The sequence below is a fragment of the Coptis chinensis genome, chromosome 6, assembly GCF_015680905.1.
Source record: "Coptis chinensis isolate HL-2020 chromosome 6, ASM1568090v1, whole genome shotgun sequence".
Classification (NCBI taxonomy): domain Eukaryota; kingdom Viridiplantae; phylum Streptophyta; class Magnoliopsida; order Ranunculales; family Ranunculaceae; genus Coptis; species Coptis chinensis.
The window spans coordinates 66383615-66411086 of record NC_141461.1 but is presented as its reverse complement, the minus strand read 5'-3'; positions in this window follow the sequence as shown (position 1 = coordinate 66411086).

Genomic DNA, 27472 nt, shown 5'->3' with positions numbered 1-27472 from the left:
AAATGCAATAAAATAGAAAAGAAATCAAACATGGGAGATAGATGATGACGGATATTAATTTGCTCAGCATGTTCTATTCGATACGGGTAGGAGAAGAACCCGACTCGGTAGTCATACAAATTGGTTGATGATTTTGAAGAATTGGAAACTGAAGAAGAGTCAACCGACGATCGTGGTAGTCGTTCACGAAAAACCAAACTTTTAATCATTTTTAATGATAACTAAGTTATAAAGTCGGTTGTTGAATTGGACTCCTTATGGACATTACCTTGAGTATCAATTCCCAAACCAATCTTTTGCAACACCTTATCACTCAATGCATCAAAATATTGTCATGCAACCATTTGGTAAGTTTACAGTTACTTCAAAACAAAAAACAAAGTTAATATATAGTGTCTGACCACCACATCAAAACATAAATAGTACTACCTACCACGACATACGTAATTTTGATGTCTAAAAACTATAGATTAATTTTATGAACAACACCACCAAAAGCACAACCGAACAAGTACAAGACGAGTCAATAAACACAAGTGAATAACTATTTTGTTGGGATCCTATTTTCTGAATAATAAGAAATAATAAATGACTTCAGATGCATAAGTGGACAACATGCAATGATTGATTAAGTGTAGTCAGAGCACGCAAAGAACAAAATCTACCTACAATTCCAGAAAAGTATTACAGGATATCAGTTATTGCGTGTTCAATTTCAGAGAACTTCACAAAAGAGTCCTCAGGAATCGACAAATCAAAGCAGTAAATATTCTCCATCATCCATGCCTCTTAAGCAGCACACTGTTACCCATTTGGAGTCCCCAACTAAGAGCAATTTGTGCAGGAGTCTTCAATAATTTCTCTGACACCATACTTAATCTTAGATGCTTACGCACAATACTCTTTAAGAGGGTATAATATTAAAGTTAGAAGCTTAAGTTCCTTAAAACTTATAACTCACGGATAGGTGTACTTCGTTTAATTGGCAAAAAACACGCAACTGAGACTGTTGCCAAGCTGGGTGGCATTCCACTTGATTGACAGCAACAAGGACACTTGAAACTTCCAAAACCTCTCCTAACTTTTTTGGCAAAAAAATTCTAATACCAATAGCACGAGACTTGCCAAAATTATAAAGGCCCTCCACTACTTTCCAAGGTACTAGGAAATTCAGGTTGGAAATTCATGTGAATCTATTATAGTTTTCACACATGGGGAATTATATGTGGCGGTTTTAAGAACAACATCTAGACAGGGATTAAGATATATATCTAAATTATCTAGACAATGTAGTTGAATCATTAAAGTGTGAGAATAAGACCTCATTAATGATTTGACCTTATTTTGGATGTAGAAACTGGAGCATGTATAATGATTACTTAAAGCAACATATATGCAAATATACAATATAATGATATACACTAATACAATGATACAAAATTACACATGACCAAGTACAATAAATATTGGAGAACACAATTTTTTTTCTCTAATATAATAGGCCCACATAGGAACATAAATAACTTATCTTGCCTATTAGTTTAAAAATCTCAACAAAAAAAGAATGGGCTTTTCAGAACATCCCATAGCATCAGTGTTACTTAAACCATTCAACAACCGAACCATTACCTATATCACATTACTGTGAACTAAAATACTAGACATGTTAAAGAGGTGCTGAGTTGGTGGTCAACAAAGTAGTATATTTCCAAGGAAACAATAAACAATGCAACAATATACTATACATTACTATAGATTTAATCAATTACCAATTCTCTAGAACGGATTTACTCATTGCACTAAAAAATGTATTTAAAAACAAATATATCAAATAAATACCTACAATAACACTGTCAAGAACGAAGAACAACTGTTGAATGAGATGAATGCAACTGATGAAGAACATAAAAGGAATTTAAAAATCAAAAAAGAATATAATAACTTCAAATTAATCTAAAGAGAAATGAAGTAATAACTTCATTCTTAGTTTCAAGTTTCAACTAAAAAATTGGACTCGGGTTTCACGAAAAAAGGTCGAAATAGGATACACCAGGTCGCATGCTCTAACTTAAGAAACACATACTCTTCACTCTAATAACAACTAAGTTTGGACCAATTATAATAGCCAAACCCAAAGCCCATTAAAGTATTAGCTATTAAAGTCGGTTTATATGTAAGTCGAATCTAGTATGACTCTCAATAGTCTCAATTCAAACATATAAAACAAGTTGGCAGTACTAAAAAACTGCAATTGGAACAATATATACGTGTAATGTTTTTGGGGTTTGGAGGGATGACATATCCAAGCAATGCAAGTTACAAGAATAAACATAATGGTTTTGAAAGTTTTTTTTTGTAAACTCTACTTCAACTTGGAAACTTCAAGTGATGATAATAAAATTAGTAGTGGGTCACTGCCCATTGGTTGGGTTAGTTTCTTATACTCTTAGGAGTTTTACGCAAAAGAGCCATACACATTTTGTACTTGAATTAGACCATAAATTTTTTAAATATAAAAACTATCATAATAAAGTATTTCATTTACATTACAAAAGATACCTAAAAGATCCTGGGAGTATATGCTCGGGTTCAAAATCTAGTGTGGGACTAAAGTTTTTTACTTAAACCACTATCCCACAAAGAGGTCAAGGTATTAAACCACCACAAGGCCACCCCAACTTCACCACTTGTTTTATTCAAAATAACAAAACAATATTTAAATCATAAAAAAGAAAAAAAAAAAAAAACAAGAAAAAATGAAGATCTTATTAGTAGTGTCGTGGGCAAATATCGTCAACCCGATATTCCAGCCCAAATATCGTGATTAATAAGAAATATCGACGTGAATGTCGATATTTCGCACTATAGTTTGTATGTTGCAGGAAAAGCTGGAAAAGGAGAAAGAAGAAGAGAAGGGGACACGTGGTAGGAAATGATTGGGCGAAGCTACCATTGCAAAACTATATAAAGACTGGAAAGAGGAAGAAAGATTCATTCTAATTTCATTCAAGAAAAACCTACAAAACCAGAGCAAAGAGAGAGAGAAAGAGAGAAACTTGTAACCACTATTATTACTAAGCAATAAAAATCAACTTCAATTCAACTCGATCTTTGTTTCTGATTCTTGGTTAGTTCTTGGTTGTTGATCTTTGAGAAACTTCTTTGCAAACTACATTAGCGCCGTCTGTGTTTCAAGGATCAAGAAAGAACATTTTCTTTTTTTGTTTTCTTTGGAGTTTCGAATCTACTGTTAAGGGGGTTGAAAGGGTTTTGATAGGATCAATGAAGAATAGTGAATTTGTTTAGATAGATATTTGGTTTCTTATCAAGATGCCTCCCAAATGAGCGACATCAAGTAAAACATTAATGATTGATGAAGCAAGCACATCTCCAGTAGCATCTAAGAATGCAGAGTGAAGAACTAGACGATCAGTGAGTAGACTAGTGGAAGAAGTGGATGAGGTACAAGAGGAAGAAATGTCTTTGAAAGATTTGTTGAGAAGGATGGCTGAATTGGAAAAACAAAATCAGATGTTAATGGATGAAAATAAAGTGGTGAGGGAAGAAAAGGAGAAGCATGCTGAAGACGCTATATATGATAAGGATGGCGAGGAGTCGAGCTCAGGCACCCCAGTGGTGAGAAAGAGTCACCTCGAGGAGGTGAGAAAAAGCCATCCTAAAGAAGTACAATCTGTAGCGAGAGCGACACCAAAGGTGGTGCAAGAAGAAGAAGTTAAGGAACCAATCACGAAGGAAATGGTGCAAGAAATGATGCAGAAGCAGTTAGGAGATCAGTTGGTGGAAAAGGTCTCAGCCTCGATACGAAAGCTGGCGGACGATGTGGGTAGGAATCCATTGAAAAAGGAGATAGAAAGGGATCCTTTACCTCAAAAGTTCAAGAATCCAAGATTCAATCAGTATGAGGGGGGTCACTGATCCCATGGACCATCTTTTTAGTTATCGACATCAATTCTCGATATATCAGGGTATCGAGTATTGGGATATTGTACTATGTCGGTCGTTTTCTTCAAACTTAAAAAGCAAAGCACTAAAATTGTTTTGCACAATTCTGGAGGGATCCATTTCATGCTTTCGTGAAATTGAAGAAAGGTTCCTCACCAATTATGGTCACCAAAGAGTGAAGCCAAAGCAGGTGTCGGCCTTATTTCAATTAAAGCAAGCAAAGAAGGAATCATTGAAAGATTTTTTGGCAAGGTTCAAGGCCGAAACCCAGTCGGTAGAAAGGTTGGATGAATCAGAAATGACAGCTGTCATATCTTTCCAAGCAGGTGTAATACCAGGATCTTTTATGCACAAGTATCTGTTGAGAAAAGAGGTTACAACTTTGCAAGAATTATATGATAAAGCGGATAAAGATATCAGAGTCAAGGAAGGATTAAAGATAGCCACTGCTCAAGTAGTGTTGCAAGTCACTGATGCAGGGAGAAGAGATAAAGATAGTACTGATCGATATGAAAGTCGAGATTCCTCGAGGTCAGATCATAAAAGACCTCAGGTAGTACACAAATAGAGATAATCAGCCGCAACAAAGAAGGAAGTATGAGAGAACATTGAAGGAGGAATTAGATCCTAGTAATTTCATAGCTCCCAATTCCACGCTAGAAGATATATTGAAGAGGATAACAAAAGAAGAGTTCGTGACTTGGCCGAAATTCACTCTCAGGGAGATAAAAGGCAAACCTTACTGTCAATTTCATAAGGTTGAGAACCATGAAACTAATAGGTGTTTGCAGCTGGTAAAAGAGATTGACAGGCTAATGAAGGAGGGGAAATTGAGAGAATTTTGGGCTGATGTTAGACCTGAAGAAACGGCGACCATACGTGAGAAGCCACTGGGGGTAATAAACATGATTTACAAAGGAGAAATTCCCCAGAAAAAAAATCCTTCGAGATAAGATAAGAAAGATATCAACGGTGAAAGAGGTGCTCGAGGTCAATGTCGAGCCAAGTCCGGTGAATCAGCAGCTGGTGTCGGCCAGCATTCCTGGGGCAATTATGTTCGTACCAGAGGACTTGTCTAAGGTAATGTTACCACATGACAATGCTTTGTTAATCACTTTGTGTATTTCAGGCTATGATGTATAGAAGATATTAGTGGATTGTGGTAGTTCAGTTAATATTTTATTTTGGAGATCATTCAAAGGAATTGGTCTCGATGATTCTCATTTAAAACCACCGAAGTTTAGTTTCTATGGTTTTAATAGAACTTCTACCAAGCCCGCTGGAGAGATAAAATTGCCAGTTCGAGCTGGGCCTCAAATGGTGATGACGACATTCGTGGTCATCAAGAACCATTTTGATCACAATGCCATATTGGGAAGGAAGTGGATACACAAAATGCGGGCTGTGCCTAGTGATATCCATAAAAACGATAGTTTTACCTACTCTTAACTGATTAAACTCAAGAATAAGTAAAACTAAATGCGGTTTTTACTCTATGTATCAAAGATTCTACTCTTGTTATCAATGCAATATTTAGAGTAGAGAATTCATTCCACTCCTAGCTCATTTAGATGTAAAGATTTCCTAGTTCATTAAATTCTAACAAAATCGTGAGACTAATGGATTTGAAATTTAACTAAGATGGTGAATTAACTAATCAAAATGTTTTAAATCAAACTATTGTAATTCAATATTAAAATGACAATATGAGAAGGAATTAGGGGAATTTGATTCTACCTTGAGTCGACTTAATAAACTAACATAGAATTGTTGTAATCCGAATCGCAATGTTTTCACATAACAATTAGGTCTTTCTAATCTCTAATTGTTCATGACAATCTCTACAAACTAACAATCAGCATGTGAAACAATTAAACCCATTCTCATAGTGAACTAATTACTTTCTAGAGTGGAATAAATTATTACAACCATTTTTACGCTAGCGCAATTAAGTTTTCATCAAGGCTTCCTCAAACCCCTCTAATGGAGGTTTAGCCTTGAGTCATTAAACTATCATTTATAAAATAAGAACAATAAGAACAAGACATTATTGAAAGAATAACAATTACTTTATTAATCTAATGAACAATAGTCTAATGAATCAAAACTAAATTAAAACTAATTAAAACTGAGTTTATGAATAACTAATTATGAAATTAAGAAAATTAAGACAAACTAAAGCTAACTAAGTATCTAAAGTGTTATGCCTTGGTCCTCTTTATATAGAAGAGGATTAGGTCTACAAATTCGTGCATGAGCTTTGGAGCCATGTTTTGGGCCGGAAAATTGAGTCCAAAACCTCATTACTTCAGTCCACAAAAGGGTTTTCAACTGGAAATGATTCAACAGCCTTTTTATCCAATTTTGCTCCTCTGATTGGGTCAAGGCTTGGACCATTAGAAATCTCATTCCGAGCCGGTCGTTTTGACATATGGTAGGCCTAATTCCGAGGTCTAAGTCCAAAGATACGGCATATGAAAGTTCTATTGACTTTTGTGCGCTATTTCTGTATGCGTTGACTTTGACTTTTCAACTTTGACCGGGCTTTAAAAAGGTTTTTTCTCCTTGAATCTTGGCCTTTAATCATAGAACTTCTTAGCAACCAACCTTTGCTCCTTTATCTCACAAAAGGGACGCATTTCTGCATATAATTGACTCCAATGGCTGAAATATATAAAAGCACGTAAACAACACTAACTCTTATTTATTAATCACATAATTGGTCAAAAAGCAATATTGTTAAGGGGTTAAAACTACAGTTTTGGGCTCTTATCAAACCACCCCCAAACAGCATTTTGCTTGTCCTCAAGAAAATATGAGAAATTAGAATAAGTGACAAAAAATGGAGTTCTAACTAATCTCGTTTCGCCGAGTGCAATTATGACCATATGCAACAAGGCCTTAAACCACTAGGAATTCCTTAGTGGACGAGTTATAGCCTCGTGAGAGTTTTCCACTGAAGGTACTCACAAACTTCATCTATACTACAACGACTAAGAAATATAACTATTGTTTCCTTATTTATTCTCAAATATCTATACATCTCACTAGCAATGTATATAGAATAATCAAGTCAAAACCTAAGCTAATATATGCATAATAATCAATTATCTACGAATAAACATATATACAATGAGCTATGTTATGAAATGTAGTAACAGGTCCGTTTCTGAAACTTTGGAATAACATCCTTAAATAGGTCCTCACATAAATGTCAAGACAAAAAAAACTCTGATTTTTCCGCTCAAGTTTTGCTACTCCAGTGTGCAGTGGGCACACTTTACCTTACAATCTCAATAACACACAAGAAAGCCGAAGTCGATCAAACATATCTGCCACTTACTATCACACTAACCTATTCCTAATTGAGTTAGAGGTCTTTATTAGGTGTTGTGGGGATTATGTGATGGTTTAAGAATGAAGGAAATGGATATTAAAGAAGAACCAGTCTGCGATAATAGAGTCTTCATATTATATAACTAGATAAAACCTTGTTCTTACTTTGCTTCTACACTTTGTTTCCATCTTTAGCCATTTTTTATTTATTTATTTTTCATTTGGCTTTTGACTCCTTTGATTCTATTTTCAGAGTTCTAATTTTTTTTTATTTTTTTTTTTTTTTTTTTTTTTTTTTTTTCTTTGGATGGAAACTTTCTTTTCTTATTTGAAGCAACTAACAATTTTTTTTGTTTCAAAGGTCTTTCTCTTTCCTATTCTTCATTTCATCTCTATTCTCATACTCATTCAAAAATGGGTAGGCTGATTTTTATTTTTATTTTGTTTTGTATGAAAGGGTAAAGGATTTACGGTTTATGAAAGGCTAAAAAAAGGCTCAGAGGGGCGACTAACGAAAAATAATGTCATAAGGTTTGAATTTATGGCTATATCGATCCAAATAGGGCCTAAATTCTCGCTTAGGATATGACATAATGATCAAGCAAGTAGACATGTGATTTCTCTATTCGGAATTTACTTCTCCCTTGTGTCATTTCTAAAATATTTTACTCATATAAGGCTTTAGGCTATATTCTCAAAGGATTTGTAGAATAAGTATACTAGCCTAGATTTCAGAAACTTACTGCCAATACAAACATAGATGCTCATGCAATATATTTATTGAAAGATGCAAAGATTATTACCTACATATTGACCTAAGTTTCTAAAAACTATTCTAATGCAAAAGCTAATGTGAAACTTCTAGATCATAAAAAGCTTAAAGAAAGAAACAACACCAATATTCCTAAGTGCAAAACATAACTTTTTATTTATATATATATATATATATATATATATATATATATATATATATATATATATATATATATTTATATATATATTTACTAAAAAACAAGTGCATATTGTACATATTTATATCCTAACAGGTACCTTAAATTATGCGTGTTTCTATGCCACCCCCAAACAAAAACATGTTTTGTCCTCAAAGTATTGACATAAGAAGGGTATGAAAATACCATGGAAACGCGTGAAATTTTGGAACATCTGCAAAACAAAGTTAAAACATACTAATATATATAAATAAAAATAGACGCAACTCTATATGAGTTCCACCTGTTATGGGGTTACAAAAAAGTAAATTCCTTGGGACATAAGCAGACACGAACAAAAATAAAAACTTACCTCTTATCCAGCATTTAGGCGTCATCATCCTCGTCTACATGGAAGCGAGGTTCTTTTGCGTCCTGCCACGAAATGATAACTTGCCAAGCCTTTCTCTATGTATCATCAACCCGTGCTAGCCTGTTAAGTGTTACTTGGTCTGATCGGGTGTAAGGAGCAACCTATTGAGGTTGTACCCTCCATCTCGGCCAAGTCATAACCCGAAACGAATGAACAACACAATTGGTGGGTCTCATAATTTCAACCCCAACCCAATCCGTGTATCGGGTACAAAATTAGGGAAAAAACAGCACATGATATGACAAACCAAAATAGGCATAAGAAGGTACTTATGCCTCATACTATGGCCTTTAGCTAGACTAGCCACTAAGACCTTGGGAATGTCATATAGGAAACGTCTCTCAACTAAATCAAGGAAAATGTCACCAGCGGTACTATGCGCAGAAGTAAACTGCCAATCCCCTAAAATATTCATCATAATGAAAAACATGGTAATATCTACATTCAGGGACAAGCTACCCAAGGCTATGTTATACTGCCCTCGGTCCATTACACGAAAAACCCCTCCCCCATAAGTCTCGTGAAAATACTCATAGTTATAAAGGTATGCATTATTTGTCAGATATTCCCATGAGTTTGTAGGAACAGGCATTGGCATTCTCACAAAAAAAGGAACTAAGAACTTGCTGAAATCCATTGTCGTATCATTAACTACGACAGAGAACATTTGTTCTCCATCTGGTTGACAAAAGAACTTTGAATTATTATAGAAATATTTAGTAAGTTGAGGTGAATACGAGTCATCAGGACTTACCAGTAGATGTGTCCATTTTGACTACACGATTCTATCACGGAACCATCCTCCATAGGTGTCACTTCGGAACAAATCTTCAAAAGACTGCTTCGGTATGATGTGAGGGGATGTCATCACAACAAATACACTCTAAAAGTATTGAAATCAAGCTTGGAAGAATCAACCAAATAGAAAAAATCAGAAGTGGCTGTGAAGGTGCAAGGCGCGTGGCGCGCTCAAGGTTGGTTGTGGAAGGGCGCGGGGCGTGCTCTTGTCTTACTCAACTTCCAGGCACTTTAGCTCGGGGCACGCTTCAAATTTGCCTATGAAGGGAGCGGGGCGCACTCTTGTCTTGCTTGACTTCCAGGTGCTTTAGCGCGTGGCGCGCTCAGGATTTGTCTATGAAGGGCACGGGGCGCGCTCCGTGTACCTTGAAGTGCTCTGACTTGAAAAGTGAAAAATAAAAGTGAGAGAAAACAATTAGAGGTGTAAAGGGAGAGGTGTGGTGTGGAGTGAAGAGTGATCAAGGATTTATAGAGGTTTAGTTTCTAAAACGAATTCTACAAGTTTCCCCAATTGTTAAGGCAATTGCTGGAAACTGAATATTTCTAAAACCAAAAACGGAAACAAACCAGATTCATTATTCCAAAACAAACCTAATAGCTTAATGGTTTGAATTTAACATAGCAACCTTCCAATTTCATTCCTTAGAATTTTCACCACTACCACACTACCTAATCTTAGCCATACCAAATTGAAGCATTCTCACACAACTCATATTTTCATAGTTTGCAGAATTAACTTCTAAAATGGTGGATAGGATAAAAGCAATGCTAAAAATAATAATACCACCCCCAAACAATTCGGGAAGGTGGGATTCATGGAAAAATCATCGCATGCTTGGACAAAAACCAAATTAAATAAAAAATTCAGCTAACAAACAAATAGTTGGAAACAAATACATAATCCAAATCTAACTAATAAATTAAACAACTCAAAATAAAATTCTATGAAAACAGGGAAATTTCCTAAACACAAAAAAACTAAACTACTTGCCATGAGATGAAGATGGTCTAGCATCGTCAGTCCTACGTCGACGACGCTCATGCCTCTCAGAGTCGTCAGAAGCAGGACTCTAATAAGGTGGCAAGCGTCTTAGAACTTCTTCTTGGAACTGCCGCTGTCCCTCTATATACGTGTTCATGAATTCCTCGCGCTCCTTATCTCGCTGGACTAGGGTCTCCATTGTAGTTCTGAGCTCCTCATAATTCTGATGGAGGCTAACTTGCCTAGTCCGGATGTATTCACAAATGGTGTTAATAGAACGCTGGCCACGATGAATCAATGCCATGCGTTCTATATCAAAGGCAGCCTTTTCCAAGGCATCGACTTCGAAACATGCCGTATCTTCCTCATCATCATCCTCATCCTCATCCTCCACAACCTTATCCTCAGGCAGTCGCCACAACTTTTGAATGCATTCTGAATAAATGTTTGCATTTGAATGCAATTTCAAAATAATCTGCTCAGATTTCAGTTTAGCACCAAATAACAGCATGAGCTTAGTAATCAATGCAGGGTAGGGTGTGAAATGGATTCCAACGCCTCTAATAATATTTAACACAAAGTCGAGGATGCAAAAATCATATCTCTTCTCCTGCAATACCCACAGAACGTGCAGATAGTTCAAACTGATATCGCTGACCTTCGAAGTGCCAATGATGTTCTTACCAATCCATTGAGTTACAACCAGCTGGTTGGTTCTCAGAGACGACTGTCAAATACAATGTAACCTCGCATTGTACTCTCCTTCCAAAACCGTCTCTCCCATCAATGCCTCTATCCCACCCCATTGCGATTCCTGTACTGTGATTACGAGGTTGCGTGTATAATCAACGTCCATAATCCTAAACAACATACCCGTACAGACTTCTCTCATCGTCGCATTCACTTTCACAAAAATCCTCTTACCATTAATTTCCCTCTTCTTGTAAAAATTCAAAACCAAATCCGGATGGTAAAAATCAGTCTCCTTATACTAAAACCCTTGCCACCTCCTTTTTTGCATCTCATCATTGTAAAAAGGTGCAAACTGTTCTGTTTTGAAAACTTGTTCCGGGAGCATTTTGCGTTTTTGAGCCATTGATGTTTAAAATTGAAAATGAGTTTAGGGTAAGGTGGAGGAGAGGTATTGAAACAATAAATAAAACTTTGATTTGAGTGTTCGTTTGATTTGGGCAATTTTTTTTTTTTTTTTTTTTTCATTCGAACTGTTGGAGGCGGAAGTGAAGAAGATGAATTGGATGGGGCGAAATTGGAGTGGGTATTGTTTGAATTGAGTGGAAGAATCGGTGGTTTTTGGATTCCTTTTTTTTTGTATTTATTTATTTAGGGTTTAGGTTTGGTTTCGCTGGTGATGGAGGTGTGGAGAAGATCACTCGCAAAGGGTTTGTTCTTCTCTGTTTTGGTTTTTGGAACATCACATTCGAGACACGTGCAGTGACTCTATTGGGCCCAAGCCCAATACAAATTTCAAAATACCGATTCTGTCCTATGCCGCGTAAGCTTAAAACTGAAATTCTCAACTCGTTAACGGTCCGATTTTTGCGAATGAGCTATAAAAACGATCAGCAGAGAATTTCCAATCCAATAATCCATAAAACACTCTATTCTAACTGTGGTTGACATATAAAAAGGTGGAAAACGCTGCGAAGCACGTGAATGACGTAAGTTATGCGAACAAATGAAATCTATATTCATACATAGTGTCAACCCGAATCAAAATACTATTAAACAGCATAAACAACAAGAATAGGTAGTTGAGAGATCAAGAAAAAGAAAGACCAACACCCCACCCACAAACAAATTTTAGACAACATAGTTTAAAAAATTTGTTTAAAAACGTGGGTCTTTAAAGTCATATTCCCGAGACTTGCTAGATTACTATTTTTATGGGCTTACAATTTTTTTACTTTTTATGAATATGGATTAATATAAGGGAAAACAATTAAGCAATAAAGACATAATTCACACCATAGAGAAGCATGACTCAAAAACCGAGAAAACATGCAAGAGTGGAAAACGTGAATTACGTTAAATGTGGACTTAGGATCCGGTTTTATAGCCACACACTCCATAGGGAGGGCCCGGTTACCTGAATGGTGCACTTACCAATATATGGAAGTGAAAGGAAGTACACCAAACAACAAAGGTCAGTCCTTATAGACAGGGTCCTGTAAAAGGACATCCTCTACATCAAAGAACATTAACTCGTGAAAATGTTTTAACCGTTGGCCATTGACTTGAAAGGTACTGTTGTCCTTAGGATTTACCAAGGTGATTGCCCCGTAAGGGGTGACTTCAGTAACCAGAAAAGGACCAGACCAACGGGTTTTTAATTTCCCGGGGAAAATATGCAAATGGGAGTTGTAAAGTAAGACCATTTGACCAACCACAAACTCTTTGCACAAAATTTGTTTATCATGAACACGTTTCATGTTAGCTTTATAATCCTTTGCGAGATCATAAGAATCATTACGGATTTTCTTCAAGCTCATTTAATTGCAATTTGCACTTGACACCCGCCTCATCAAAATTGAAGTTAAAGTTTTTTATAACCCACATAGCACGGTGCTCCAATTCAATGGGCAAGTGACAAAATTTTCCAAATACAAGTCTAAAGGGAGACATACCTATAGGAGTTTTAAAAGCAGTCCTATACGCCCATAAGGCATCAGTTAGACGTTTAGACCAATCTTTCCTATTAGGATTTACAGTTGTTTCTAATATTTTTTTAATTTCCCTATTAGAGACTTCTACCTGACCACTAGTTTGTGGATGATAAGGAGTTGCCACCTTATGGGTAACTCCACAGTTTTTAATTAGAGACATAACAACTCTGTTGCAAAAATATATTTCGCCATCACTAATGATGGCTTTAGGAATGCCAAACCGACAGAAAATGTATTCCTTAACAAAAAACACAACTGTCTTATGGTCATTGCTACGACAAGCCATGACCTCTATCCATTTAGACACGTAGTCCACGGCAACAAGAATATAAATAAAATAGTGTGAAATAGGAAAAGGACCCATGAAATCAATGCCCTATACATCAAAAATTTCTACTACCATGATGGGATTTAATGGCATCATATTACGCTTAGTGATTCGCCCAAGTTGTTGGCAACGAACACACGTCTTGCAATACACTTGGGCATCTTTAAAAAAAGGTAGGCCAATAAAACCCACATTGAAGAACTTTAGCAGCTATTTTCATACTACTAAAATGTCCCCCACACTTTTTGACATGGCAGAATGATAGAACCTCATTATACTCCAACTGGGGAATACAACGACGAATAATTTGATCCGCACAATACTTAAAAAGGTAGGGCTCATCCCAGTAGTATAACTTAACTCTGGCCAAGAACTTCTTATGTTCATTTCTTGGCCAAACATCAGGAATACTATCAGAGGCTAAATAATTCATAATGTCCACATACCATGGTGCAGAAAAAATAGCATACAGAAGCTCATCAGGAAAAGAGTTAGGTATGAGCTCAGAATCACTATCATCGTCATTTGTTAGTCTAGATAAGTGGTCGGCAACTACATTTTTGACCCCTCGTTTATCCTTAATTTATAATGTGAACTCTTGTAGGAGAAGAATCCATCGGATTAATCTCTGTTTAGCATCCTTCTTTGCGAGAAGGTACCTAAGGGCTGCATGGTCCGTGTAAACTAAGGTCTTAGTACCAACCAAATAAGGACAAAACTTCTCTAAAGCATAAACGACAGCTAAAAATTCTTTTTCCGTAGTTGTATAATTCCTTTGAGCATCGTTTAAAGTTTTAATAGTATAATAAATAACAGTGGACTTATTATCTAGTTTTTGACCTAACACAGCACCCACGACATAATCACTAGCATCACACATGAGTTCGAAAGGTTTAGACCAATCGGGAGGCTGTATAATCGGTGCAGATGTTAAAACGTCTTTTAAAGTTTCAAAAGCCTGTTTACAGTTATAATTGAAATAAAAAATGGCATCATTTAAAAGCAGATTAGTTAAAGGCCTAGCTATTTTTGAAAAGTCCTTGATGAAATGCCTATAAAAACCAGCATGGCCTAAAATGGCTCTAATGTCACAGACAGTTCGTGGTATAGGTAGAGACGGTATCTTATCTAGTTTGGCCTTATCTGCTTCGATGCCATCACTAGATACAATATGACCTTGCACTATTCCATTTTTAACCATGAAATGATATTTTTGCCAATTTAAAACCAGACTCTTCTCCTCACACCATGTCAAAACCTTAGACAGGTTAGACATGTAGTCAGTGAAAGAGTCTCCATAGATAGAAAAATCATCTATGAAAACTTCCATGAAGCGCTCTACCTTGTCACTAAATATATGAAGCATACACCACTAGAAGGTACCAGGAGCATTACAAAGGCCAAAAGGCATTCGTTTATAGGCATATGTTCCAAAAGGACATGTGAAGGTAGTCTTTTTCTTGGTCATCAATATCGATAATAATTTGAAAATAGCTATAGTAGCCATCTAAAAAATAATAATAAGCGTGACCAGCTAGACGTTCGAGCATCTGATCGATAAAGGGTAAAGGAAAATGATCCTTTCGTGTCATGGCATTTAAACGTCTGTAATTAGTACAGATCCTCCATTTTATAAGGACTCGTGTGGAAACATATTCACCCTTAGCATTACGTACCGTGGTAACCCCCGATTTCTTAGGAACTACATGAACGGGACTTACCCATTCGCTATCGGAAATGGGATATATGATACCCGCATCGAGTAACCGTAAGACTTCTTCCCTGACCACCTCTTTCATGATAGGGTTCAAGCGATGCTGAGGTTCACGAGAAGTCTTTGCATTATCCTCCAAATGGATACGATGTGTGCATACATTAGGGTCAATCCCATTAATATCATCTAGGGACCAACCAATCGCGGAACGATGTTCCCTAATCACCCTAATCAAACGTGCCTCTTCATCCGCAGGCAACAGAGAAGATATAATTACCTGATGACTACCATCTGCATCAAGTTGAATATACTTCAACTCAGAAGGAAGAGGTTTAAGCACAGGGGTGGGAGGAATGTCGATAAAAAGCTTCTAGAGGTTTCTCATCGTGAATAGTGAAGACTTGTTTAGGTATCAAATCTTCATATTTGGTAGATCGATGGAGCTACAGAAGGATCTAAGGTAGGTGTAGACTCGAAAAGGGTGTTGACTTCCTCTACGTAGGAGTCATCCTCAAAATCTGAACTTCCAAAAGAAAGGAATTTATGCCTCTGATTTTCTGGAAATGTGTTATTAAAATAATCTTGAGCTAAGCTCTCGATCATGCTAACCTCCCCATCTATAGATGAATCTGGTAACTATTTCATCATTTTAAAAACATTTACCTCAATAGAAAGGTGGCTAAAAGACATGGACATTAAACCATCACGGCAGTTTATAAGCGTATTAGCAGTTGCCAAGAAAGGATGCCCTAAAATGATCAGAACAGAGTCGTTAGTGACTTCTGTATCGAGGATAATAAAATCAGCAGGATAGTAGAAATCCTGAACACTAACAAACACGTTTTCAACCACACCGTTAGGATACTTAATAGACCGATCAGCTAACTGCAACATCATTTTAGTAGGTTGCATCTCCTGTAGACCTATTTGTTTATATAAATAATAAGGGAGTAAGTTAACACTCGCCCCCAGGTCTAATAGCGCGGTCGTCGTGTGGGAATCTCCTAAGGTGCATTGTACAGTAGGATGACCAGGGTCCTTGTACTTAATGATTCCATTATATTCGGATAAAGTTGGAAACTATTATGTTAAAAAGGCGTCTTTAGGAATATTTGTCTTACGCCTAGTAGTGCACAACTCTTTGAGAAACTTAGCCTGGTGAGGTAACTTTTTAATTACTTAAAAAAAGGGTAGGTTTATCGTTAGATTTTTGAAAACTTCCCTAATCTCATCGAAATTTGTATCCTTGGTTAACATGGCTAATCTCTTGGGAAACGGTGGTTTCTCTCTATATTTAGCATATGGATCAACATGATGTTTAACCTTGGCCTTTTGTTTCTTAGGTTGTGGTTTAACTGGTTCCTCTAGGGGTAGGATCTTCTGTTACTACTTCGGTATCTAGTAAAATATCAGTTTTAGGGACTACTAGTGGGGTAACTACAGGCGTAGTTACGGCGTTATCAATCACTCTGCCAGAACGGAGAGTGGTGATGGCATTTAGCTCACCTACATTTCCATTTTCATTACTAGTATTACCGTTTACCTCAAAGGCTGTGTTTGTTGTTTTAGGATTAGGTATTGCTTGACCTGGAAACACACTTTTTGGTTGTACTTTCTCTTTGGTTAACTACTGTAAGAAAAGTTGGATGGACTATAAAATCTGTTGTTGGGTTTGCATAAAGGCGTCGAAACGATCCGATTGTGGAAGAGTGTTCGTTACAGGTTGTGTGATAGGAACTATGTCACATTGATTATTAATGGATGGGTTGTGATAGTTATTATTTACCGGAACGATACCTCTATTAGCATTATAATTATTATTGTTATAATTATTATAATTACCTTGTCCTTGTCCTTGTCGTGGTGGAGCTTGGTTGTAATTGTTTGCTGTCCTTACATTTTGATTATTAAACCCTGGAGGTGTAACTTGATTATTTTGCCAACCGAAGTTGGGTTTTGTCGCCAAGGTGCGTTAGGTTCGCTATTAATGGAACAAACATTGTCTGGTTGTGCAGATGGATTTTCATAGACTAGAGGACAATAGGAGTTGGGATGCGCAGGACTCAAACAGAAATTACAGAGAATAGAGTTAACATTCATGATAGGGGTAGGCTTTTGTTGAACAAAAATAGCTTCTACCTTTTTAGTGAGGGATTCAATTAGAGTTTTAAGCTCAGGATCAGATTTAACCTCAAACATACTGGTTGCCTTAACTGTTGAAGAAGAACTAGCGGGGAGGGGGATATCGTCACTACCCCGCCCCCCGCAGTTATTATTACGCTTTGTTTAATCTTCTAAAAACCTATAAGCCTCTGAGGCTCCTTTACTAAGGAAATTGCCCCCATTCATTATATCAAGGACCTCTTTGTGATGGTGTAAAATCCCTTTGAAAAAGGCACGAACTAACGTGTCTTTCGCAAGGTTATAATGTGGACACTCTATAAGAAGATCAGTGAAACGATTCCAGACCTTTGAAAAGGATTCATGAGGATTCTGGAGGAAAAAATGAATCTTGGAAAGCATTTCATCTGTCTTCAGTGGTGGGTAAAAATGTTCCATAAATAATTGAACAAGTTTGGCCCATGAGTCCACAGAATTAGGCCCTTGGGTAGTTAACCAAGACGCCGCCTTATTGGCTAGGGTGAAAGGAAACACCCTCAATTTAATTTATTCTGCACCTACCGTAGGATGATGGAATGTGGTAAGAACTTGTTCAATCCTACCCATATGCTGATAAGGTTTTTCGTGGTCTAACCCATGAAAAACTGGTAACAAATTAAATATATTTGGGGGGATTCGGAAATCCCCTACTGGGTTTGCAAGAACGATGCAAGATTTCGGGCTATTGTTTAGGGCTTTGTAAAAGTCAGAGAGAGGAGTCTCTCTTTCTTCAGCCATTATTTTAGGTGTAGTGTGTGGTATACTAGATAGGTGTGTATGTTGACATTCACGATAGATTACATTAGTCGTTTTTTCTCTACCTGACCTTAATCTCATGCAAGCCTAAGTCCAATATTAAAGAAACACGACAACAGTCAAAACAACCCTGATATGCTAGAATAAATCCTCTAACAGGAGAGGCGAGGAGTGGAAGAAGGAGTACCTGAATGTCTCCTTGCTACGCGTTTGAATATCGTTTTCTATACGCGATTTCAGTGTATTCAAGCAGATCGCAACACTGAATAACTTTGAAAAAATGAGAGTTTGAACTAACCTGTGAAATCGGGCTTATTCAGAAAAGGGCGTGTGGTGCGCTCGGATTTTCCCTAACAAGGGCGCGGGTCACGCTCTAGCCTGACTCGAAGCCCAAGCACTTTAGCGTGGGGCGCGCTTCAAATTTTCCTAACAAGGGTGTAGGGCGCGCTCTTGCCTTGGACGATGTCCAGGCACTTTAGCGCGGGGCGTGCTTCAAAAATAGGCTAATCAGGCGCGGGGCGCGCTCAGTGTATTTCTGCAAAAAAAAATCAGTTTCTGAAGCAAACAACCACAGTTAGAACTAAACAAGGGTGGGTGGGTTTAATGGGATTTTGGTAGGATTAACACTACCAAAGGAAATAAAACAAAACAAAACTAAGATGGCAGTGACACCATTTGATATCCGTAAAAATGATAGTTTTACCTACTCTTAACTTATTAAACTCAAGAATAAGTAAAAACAAATATGGTTTTTACTCTATGTATCAAAGATTCTACTCTCATTATCAATGCAATATTTGGAGTAGAGAATTCGTTCCACTCCTAGCTCGTTTAGATGTAAAGATTTCCTAGTTCATTAAATTCTAACAAAATCGTGAGAGTAATGGATTTGAAATTTAACTAAGATGGTGAATTAACTAATCAAAATGTTATAAATCGAACTGCAGTAATTCAATACTAAAATGACAATATGAGAAGGAATTAGGGGAATTTGATTCTACCTTGAGTCGACTTAATAAACTAACATAGAATTGTTGTAATCCGAGTTGCAATGTTTTCACATAACAACTAGGTCTTCCTAATCCCTAATTGTTCACGGCAATCTCTACCAACTAACAATCAGCATGTGAAGCAATTAAACACATTCTCATGGTGAACTAATTACTTTCTAGAGTGGAATATATTATTACAACAATTTCTACACTAACGCAATCAAGTTTTCATTAAGGCTTCCTCAAACCCCTCTAATGGAGGTTTAGCCTTGAGTCATTAAACTATCATTTATAAAATAAGAACAATAAGAACAAGATATTATTGAAAGAATAACAATTACTTTATTAATCTAATGAACAATAGTCTAATGATTCAAAACTGAATTAAAACTAATTAAACCTGAGTTTATGAATAACTAATTAAGAAATTAAGACAAACTAAAGCTAACTAAGTATCTCAAGTGTTATGCCTTGGTTCACTTTATATAGAAGAGGATTAGGTCTACAAATTCGTGCATGGGCTTTGGAGCCATGTTTTGGGCCGGAAAATCGAGCCCAAAACCTCATTACTTCAGTCCACAAAGGGGTTCTGAACTGGAAATGATTCAATAGCCTTTTCGTCTACTTCTGCTCCTCTGATTGGGTCAAGGCCTAGACCATTAGAAATATCGTTTCGAGCCGGTCATTTTGACATATGGTAGGCTCAATTCTGAGGTCTGAGTCCAAAGATACGACCTACGGAAGTTCTATTGACTTTTGTGCGCTATTTCTGCCCGCGTTGACTTTGACTTTTCAGCTTTGACCGAGCTTTAAAAAGGCTTTTTCTCCTTGAATCTTGGCCTTTAATCATAGAACCTTAGCAACCAACCTTTGCTCCTTTATCTCGCAAAAGGGACGCATTTCTGCATATAATTGACTCTAATGCCTGAAATATATAAAAGCACGTAAACAGCACTAACTCTTATTTATTAATTACATAATTGGTCTAAAAGCAATATTGTTAAGGGGTTAAAACTATAGTTTTGGGCTCTTATCACCTAGCACATTCTATCAAGTCATCCAATTCCCGACTATATATTGATTGCATGAAATTAGGGGTGATCTGTCCGAGTCAAAAAAATGTAATTTTGTCACAGTAAATGGAATGATGAAGGGGAAAAGGCAAGACATTGGGAGTGTCTTTGAAAACTCTAACTAGCAGTTATAGCAAGCTTTGCCTGTCGACACCAATGTGCAGATACATGAGCAGGTAAAGTTCACTCAAGAGCTTAAGCAACATGAAGAACCCCTCTGGGAAAGAAAGACCATAGAAACGGTGGAGAAAGTTAATATTAGTACAAGAGAAAGTGAGCGTCATACGTTCATTGATACAGAGATTGAGGAAAACATAAGAAATGAGTTGATGGTCTTTTTGAAAGAGAATCATGATGTTTTCGCATGGTCGATGTCAGACCTCATCGGTATCAATCCAAATGTTTGTTCACACAAGCTGAATATGGAAGAAAATGCAATTCCAATGCACCAAAAACATCGGAAGGTGAGACTGATGTATGAAGAAGCGGTGCAAGTCGAGATACAGAAGATGTTAAAAAATAGCATAATCAGAGAGGTGGAGCATTCTCAATGGGTAGCAAGCATCGTGGTAGTAACTAAGAAAGATGGTAGAGTTTGAATTTGTGTCGACTTTATCGATGTAAATAAAAAGTGTTCAAATGATCATTATCCTATGCCTAGAATTGATGAATTGGTTGATCGAACTGCTGATTTTGAGTTGATCAGTTTTTGCGATGGGTATTTGGGATATTTTCAGATTCTAATGGCTCTTGTGGACTAACTAAAAACGGCGTTCGTTGTTAATGGAGGGATATACTGTTTTATCAGAATGCCATTTGGGTTGAATAATATGGGAGCCACTTATCAAAGACTAGTAGAGAAGATGTTTAAAAAACTCATCAAACGAATTGTCGAGGTCTATATAGATGATATGGTCATCAAATCTATGAAAGTTGTAGATCATGTAAAGGACCTCGACACCGTATTCAAAATATTGCGAGAGTTTAATATGAAGCTTAATCCTGAGAAATGTACCTACAGGGTTAGTTCTCGCAAGTTTTTAGGGTACATCGTTACAAAGTGAGGTATCGATGCTAATCCTGATCAAATACGAGCGCTTCAACAAATGCCATTACCTATAACTAGAAAGCAGATACAAAGGTTGATGGGAAGAATAGCTACGCTCAATAGATTTATCTCCAGAACTTCGGATCGATGTAAGTCGCTTTTTAAGTTTCTTAAAAAGAATGTTAAATAATTTTGTTGGAATGAGGAATGTGAAGAAGCATTTTCTGAATTAAAGAAATATCTGCGAGAAATGCCAACACTTACAAAACCAGATGAGGGAGAAAGTTTGCTCCTTTATTTGGTTGTATCAGATTTTGCTATAAGTTCTGTCCTCGTGAAAGTAGAAAATGGGTTGGAAAGGCCGGTATATTTTCAAAGCAAAATGATGCTCGAGGCGGAGACTCGGTACTCCCTTATGGAGAAATATGCTTTGGCACTTTTATTTTCATCGCAGAAACTGAAGCCATATTTTCAAGCACATTCTATGATAGTGATGACGAATCTATCGTTAAAGCAAACTCTAGCAAAAACTGCTATGTCAGGAAGGATGTTTAAATAGTCGGTACTAATAAATGAATTCGGAGTAGAGTATTGAAACCGAGTATTAGAGAAAAGTCAGGTATTGGCTGACTTTCTGGCAAATTTTCCATCTGAGGATGTTAGTTGGGGCATGGAAGAAGAGGAATTCTCAATGCTACAAGAGCCTGAAGATGTTATCGATATAGACGATCCATGGGCGGGAACTAATGGTTGGAGATTATTTGTCGATGGATCATCTGGAGGTAAGGGGTGTGGCATCGGAGTGGTGCTGGTCACTCCTGAAAATCAAAGACTCGAAACGGCAATAACATTGTGGTTCCATGCATCGAATAATGAGGCTGAGTATAAAGCTTTAATAGCTGGTCTCGAAATGGCTAGATCTCTCAACATAAAAGAGTTGTCAATCTTCAGTTACTCGATGCTCGTGGTCAGCCAGATCAATGGAGGATATTTTACAAAATGTGAAAACATGGTGGATTATTTGAACTTCATAAAATCCAAACTGAGGGACTTCAATAAGATAAAGCTTCAGTATCTCAATAGAAATGAGAACAGGCATGCTGATGCCTTGGCATATGTTGCAGCGATGCTGGAAAACATAGAGGGTCACACTCTACATATCGGAGTTCAATAGAGGCCAAACATCAACATCGTCGACTCAGAAGTTATGGAGATTGACACACTGGGGGCATCATGGACGAAAGTATATATCTCATACTTATCTGAGGGCAAAGTAATGGAGGATAAAAATGAGGCCAAAAGGATTAAGTCTGGCGCTCAAAGATATGTATTGATTGATAATGAGTTATATCGAAAGAATCCTGGAGGTCCACACTTGAAATGCATATCACCTGAGGAAGCGCAGCTAATCATTGTCGAGTTTCACGAAGGCGAATGTGGAAACCACTCAGCTGGTAGATCGTTGGCTAATAAAATCATGAGGCAGGAATATTTCTAGCCTCAAATGCGAAGAGACTATCTTCGATATGTGAAAAAATGTGTACAGTGTCAAATTCATGGGAAAGCTATACATGTTCCAGCTGAAGAGTTACATTGTGTCTCAAACCCCTGGCCTTTTGCTCTATGGGGTATGGATATTGTTGGTCCACTAACACCAGGGAGAGGCAAAAGAAGGTTCATGTTGGTGGTCACAGATTATTTCACAAAGTGGTAGAAGCCATTGCTTTACAACACATCAAAGAGCAAGATGTTATAAACTTCCTTTTTGAATGATTCATATGTAGATATAGGTTGCCCTATGCCATTATATAAGATAATGGGCGGCAGTTTGAGGGAGGAAAGGTGAAAGCTTTCTTGGAATCTTACAAGGTAAAACATTTCACATCTACGCCATACTATGCTCAGGGTAACGGGCAAGTCGAGGCAACAAATAAAACCATTATGGATAATATCAAGAAAAAGTTAGAAGACAAGAAAGGTCTTTTGGTGGATGAGCTAAATAGCGTTTTATGGGCTTATAGAACGACCCCTCTAATGGCCACAAGTGAATTACCTTTTACTTTGGCCTATGGCATGGAAGCAGTAACTCCATTTGAAATGGTGATGTCGACATCCAGAACCAAAATCTTAGTAAATGGTCAAAATGATGAAGGAATGGCTTTAGAAGTTCTCAATCTCGAGGAAATAAAGGATCAAGCAAGGGTAAGGCTCGACACCTATCATAGGCAGCTCAGAAAAGCTTTCAACAAGAAAGTAAGAGAAAGGCATTTTTAGGAAGGTGATTTGGTCTTGAAAGTGGTCACTCAAGCTACTAAAGAAAAAGGTTCTGGCAAACTAGCAGCAAGCTGGGATGGGCCTTACATCATTCACAAGGTCGGAATTAATGGAGCTTACTACTTAAAAACGGCTGAAGGTGTAATATTACCAAAGCCTCAAAATGTAAGCAATTTGAAAGCATTTTATCAATAAAGACTATTTCAAGTATCATGATGTATTTTTTAATTGAGGTTATACATTCAATAAAGATATTATCATTCTCAAAATCAATATGTATACAAATATAGTAGATCTCCGTATCTCTAGAATTATATGATTGATAATAGGTAAAACAAAAATCCTGGTGATTTGTAGATCCTCATCTCGATACCAGGTAAAACAAAAATCCTGGTGATCTGTAGATCCTCATCTCGATACCAGGTAAAACAAAAATCCTGGTGATCTGTAGATCCTCATCTTGATAGCAGGTCAAACAAAAATCCTGATGATCTATAGATTCTCATATCGATACCAGGTCAAACAAAATCCTGGTGATCTGTAGATCCTCATTTCGATACCAGGTCAAACAAAAATCATAGTGATCTATAGATCCTTATCTCGATACCAGGTCAGACAAAAACCCTGGTGATCTGTAGATCCGCATCTTGATGCCAGGTCAAACAAAAATCCTGTTCTTGGCAGCAATGCAAGTTTGGGTAAAAAAAATCCAGTTCTTGGCAGCAATGTCAAGTTCGGGTAAAAAAATCCAGTTCTTGGCAGCAATGTTGAGTTCGAGTCAAAAAAATCCTGTTCTTGGCAGCAATGCGAGTTCAGGTAAAAAAATCCAATTCTTGGCAGAAATGTCAAGTTCAGGTAAAAAAATCCAATTCTTGGCGGCAATGTAGAGTTCGGGTAAAAAAATCACGTTCTTGGCAGCAATGCGAGTTCAGGTAAAAAAATCCATCTCTGGGTAGCGATGCGAACTCAGGTGAAGATCGTGATGACAGAAAGTATGAAATATGTGGTATCGGGTGATCGATACCAAGATACATAATAAGGAGAAAATAAGGTATGTCTTTATAAGTGATATTTTTAATTCGATGTCAATGTCAAAGTCGAATGTCGACATTAGTTTTAATTATGGATACAATGTTGAAGGTCGAAGCACGTATTAATAATTAAGAATGCCAGTGGACGAGATAGTGCGATAATATTTCATTTAAAGGGAAAAAAACGTAGGCCAAACAGCCTATTACAAATTGAAATACAAACTAAAAATATAAAAAACAAAGTTAATCATCATCTTCATCGTCATTATCATCCTCTTCTTCATCTTTATCTTCATCATCACCATCTTCACCATTATCCTCATCAACACAGGTGGTGGAAGACCCATCGCCATCTTTACCATAATCATAGCAGTATGGGTCTTTCAACCATTCGTCATCATATTAATATTCTTCTTCTTCGTTTTCTTTTTCTTCTTCTGATTCTTCATTTGGTTTTTCTTCATCATCAGAGTAATCTGTAGTAGGACAGTCAGACCAGTGGGAGGTCAGTTGGGCATAACCATAAAAATGGCTACGGTAATAAGGAAGAGGGAGATGAGAGACATGGTTTTTAGTCCGCAAAACTAATGAGGATTGATCAGTAAGGAAATTGTAAGAGATGTTTCAAAATCAGATGTTTAAAGGGGTTTTATAGTAGTAAAAGTTTATACAAACGAGATAATTTAATGGTGATTAGCAAAAAAATGAGGAATATTAATGGTAGGTGAGCATGAAAACGAGTAACATTAATGAAAAAGTAACACCCCATCAGACATAGTAACACTCGACAGGTTAGCACGTGTTGATGACACACGACGACGGGCTTGGCAAGTTATCATGGCATGGCAGGACGCGAAGGAACCTCATCTCTTTAAAGAGGATGATGAGGAGGATGACGAGTAAACGCGGGAGAGGAGGTAAGTTTTAGTTTCAGTTAGTGTTTGCTTATGTCCCAATCAATTTAATTCTTGTTATTCCCATAACGGGTGGAACTCATATAGAGTTGCATCTGTTTTTTATTTTCTATATTAGTATGTTTTAACCTTGTTTTGCAGATGTTACAGAATTTCACATATTTCCTTGGTATTTTTCTACCCTTTTTATTTAAATACTTTGAGCACAAAGCATGCTTCTTGTTTGGGGGTGGCATAGAAACACGTGTAATTAATGTATCTATTAGGATATAGATGGGTATAATATGCACTTGTTTTCTAGTAAAAATTCAAAAATTTCAAAAATATAAATAAAAAGTTTATGATGTACACTTAGGAATATTGGTATTGTTTTCTTTCTCTATGCTTTTAATAATCTAGAAGTCTCACGTAGCTTTTGCATTAGAATAGTCTTTAGAAATTTAGGTTAATATGTAGGTAATAATCTTTGCATATATCTATAAATATGTTACATGAGTATCTATGATTGTTTGGCAGTAAGTTTCTGAAATCTAGGCTTTAGTACTTATTCTACAAATCCTGTGAGAATATAGCCTAAAGCCTTATATGAGTGAAACATTTGAGAAATGACACAAGGGAGAAGTAAAATCCGGATAGAGAAATCACACGTCCACTTACTTGCTCACTATACCATATCCTAAGCGAGAATTTAGGCCCTCTTTGGATCGATATAGCCAAAAATTCAAACCTATGAAATTATTTTCCGCTAGTCGCCCCTTTGAGCTTTTCTTTAGCCTTTCATAAACCGCAAATCTTTTAACCTGTTACAAAAAAAAAAAAAAAAAAAAAAAAAAAACCCATTCTTTGAATGAGTTTGAGAATAGAGATGAAGAATAGAAAAGAGAAAAACCTTTGAAATCAAGAATTTGTTAGTCGCTTTAAATAAGAAAAGAAAGTTTCCATCCAAATAAAAAATATATATAAATAAACAAATAAAAAAAAATAAAGAGTTAGAACTCTAAAAATAAAATCAAAGGAGTTAAAAGCCAAAGAAAAAAGGAAAAAAATATGGCTAAGGATGGAAACAAAGTGTAGAAGCAAAAGTAAAGAACAAGGTTTTCTCTAGTTACATAAGATGAAGACTCTATTATCTAAAAATGTTGTTGGCAAAGTCGGTAAAACCTTTGGGTGATGATACCAGAGGTCTGGGACTCGAATCCCGCCAGCATCAAAGAGTTACTGATCTCATTTAAAACAGGCTTACCAAACAAAAACAAAAAAAAAAGACTCTATTATCTCAGACTTGTCCTTTTTGAATATCCATTTCCTTCCTTCTTAAACCATCTCCTAATCCCCGCCACACCTAGTAAAGACCTCTAGTTCAATTAGGAATAAGTTAGTGTGATAGTAAGTGGCAGATGTGTTTGATCGACACCGGCTTCCTTGTGTATCATTGAGATTGTAAGGTAAAGTGTGCCCATTGCACACTGGAGTAGTGAAACTTGAGCGAAAAAATCAGAGTGGTTTTTGTCTGGACATTTATGTGAGGACCTACTTAAGGACGTTATTCCGAGTTTTCAGAAACGGACCTGCTAGTGCATTTCATAGTATTACTCATTGTATATATGCTTATTCGTAGATGATTGATTATTATGCATATATTAGCTTAGGTTTCGACTTGATTATTCTTTATTCATTGCTAGTGAGATATATAGACAATTGGGAGCATAAATAAGGAAACAATAGTTTTATTTCTTAGTCGTTGTAGTATAGATGAAGTTTGTGAGTACCTTTGCTGGAAAAATCTCACGAGGCTATAACTCGTCCACTAGGGAATTCCTAGTGGTTTAAGGCCTTGTTGCATATGGTCAATGCAATCGCACTTGGCGAAACGAAAGTAGTTAGAACTCCATTTTTGGTCACTTATTCTAATTTCTCATATTTGCTTGAGGATAAGCAAAATGCTGTTTGGGGGTGGTTTGATAAGAGCACAAAATTGTAGTTTTAACCCCTTAACAATAATACTTTTACACCAATTATGCGAATAATAAATAAGAGTTAATGCTGATTATGTACTT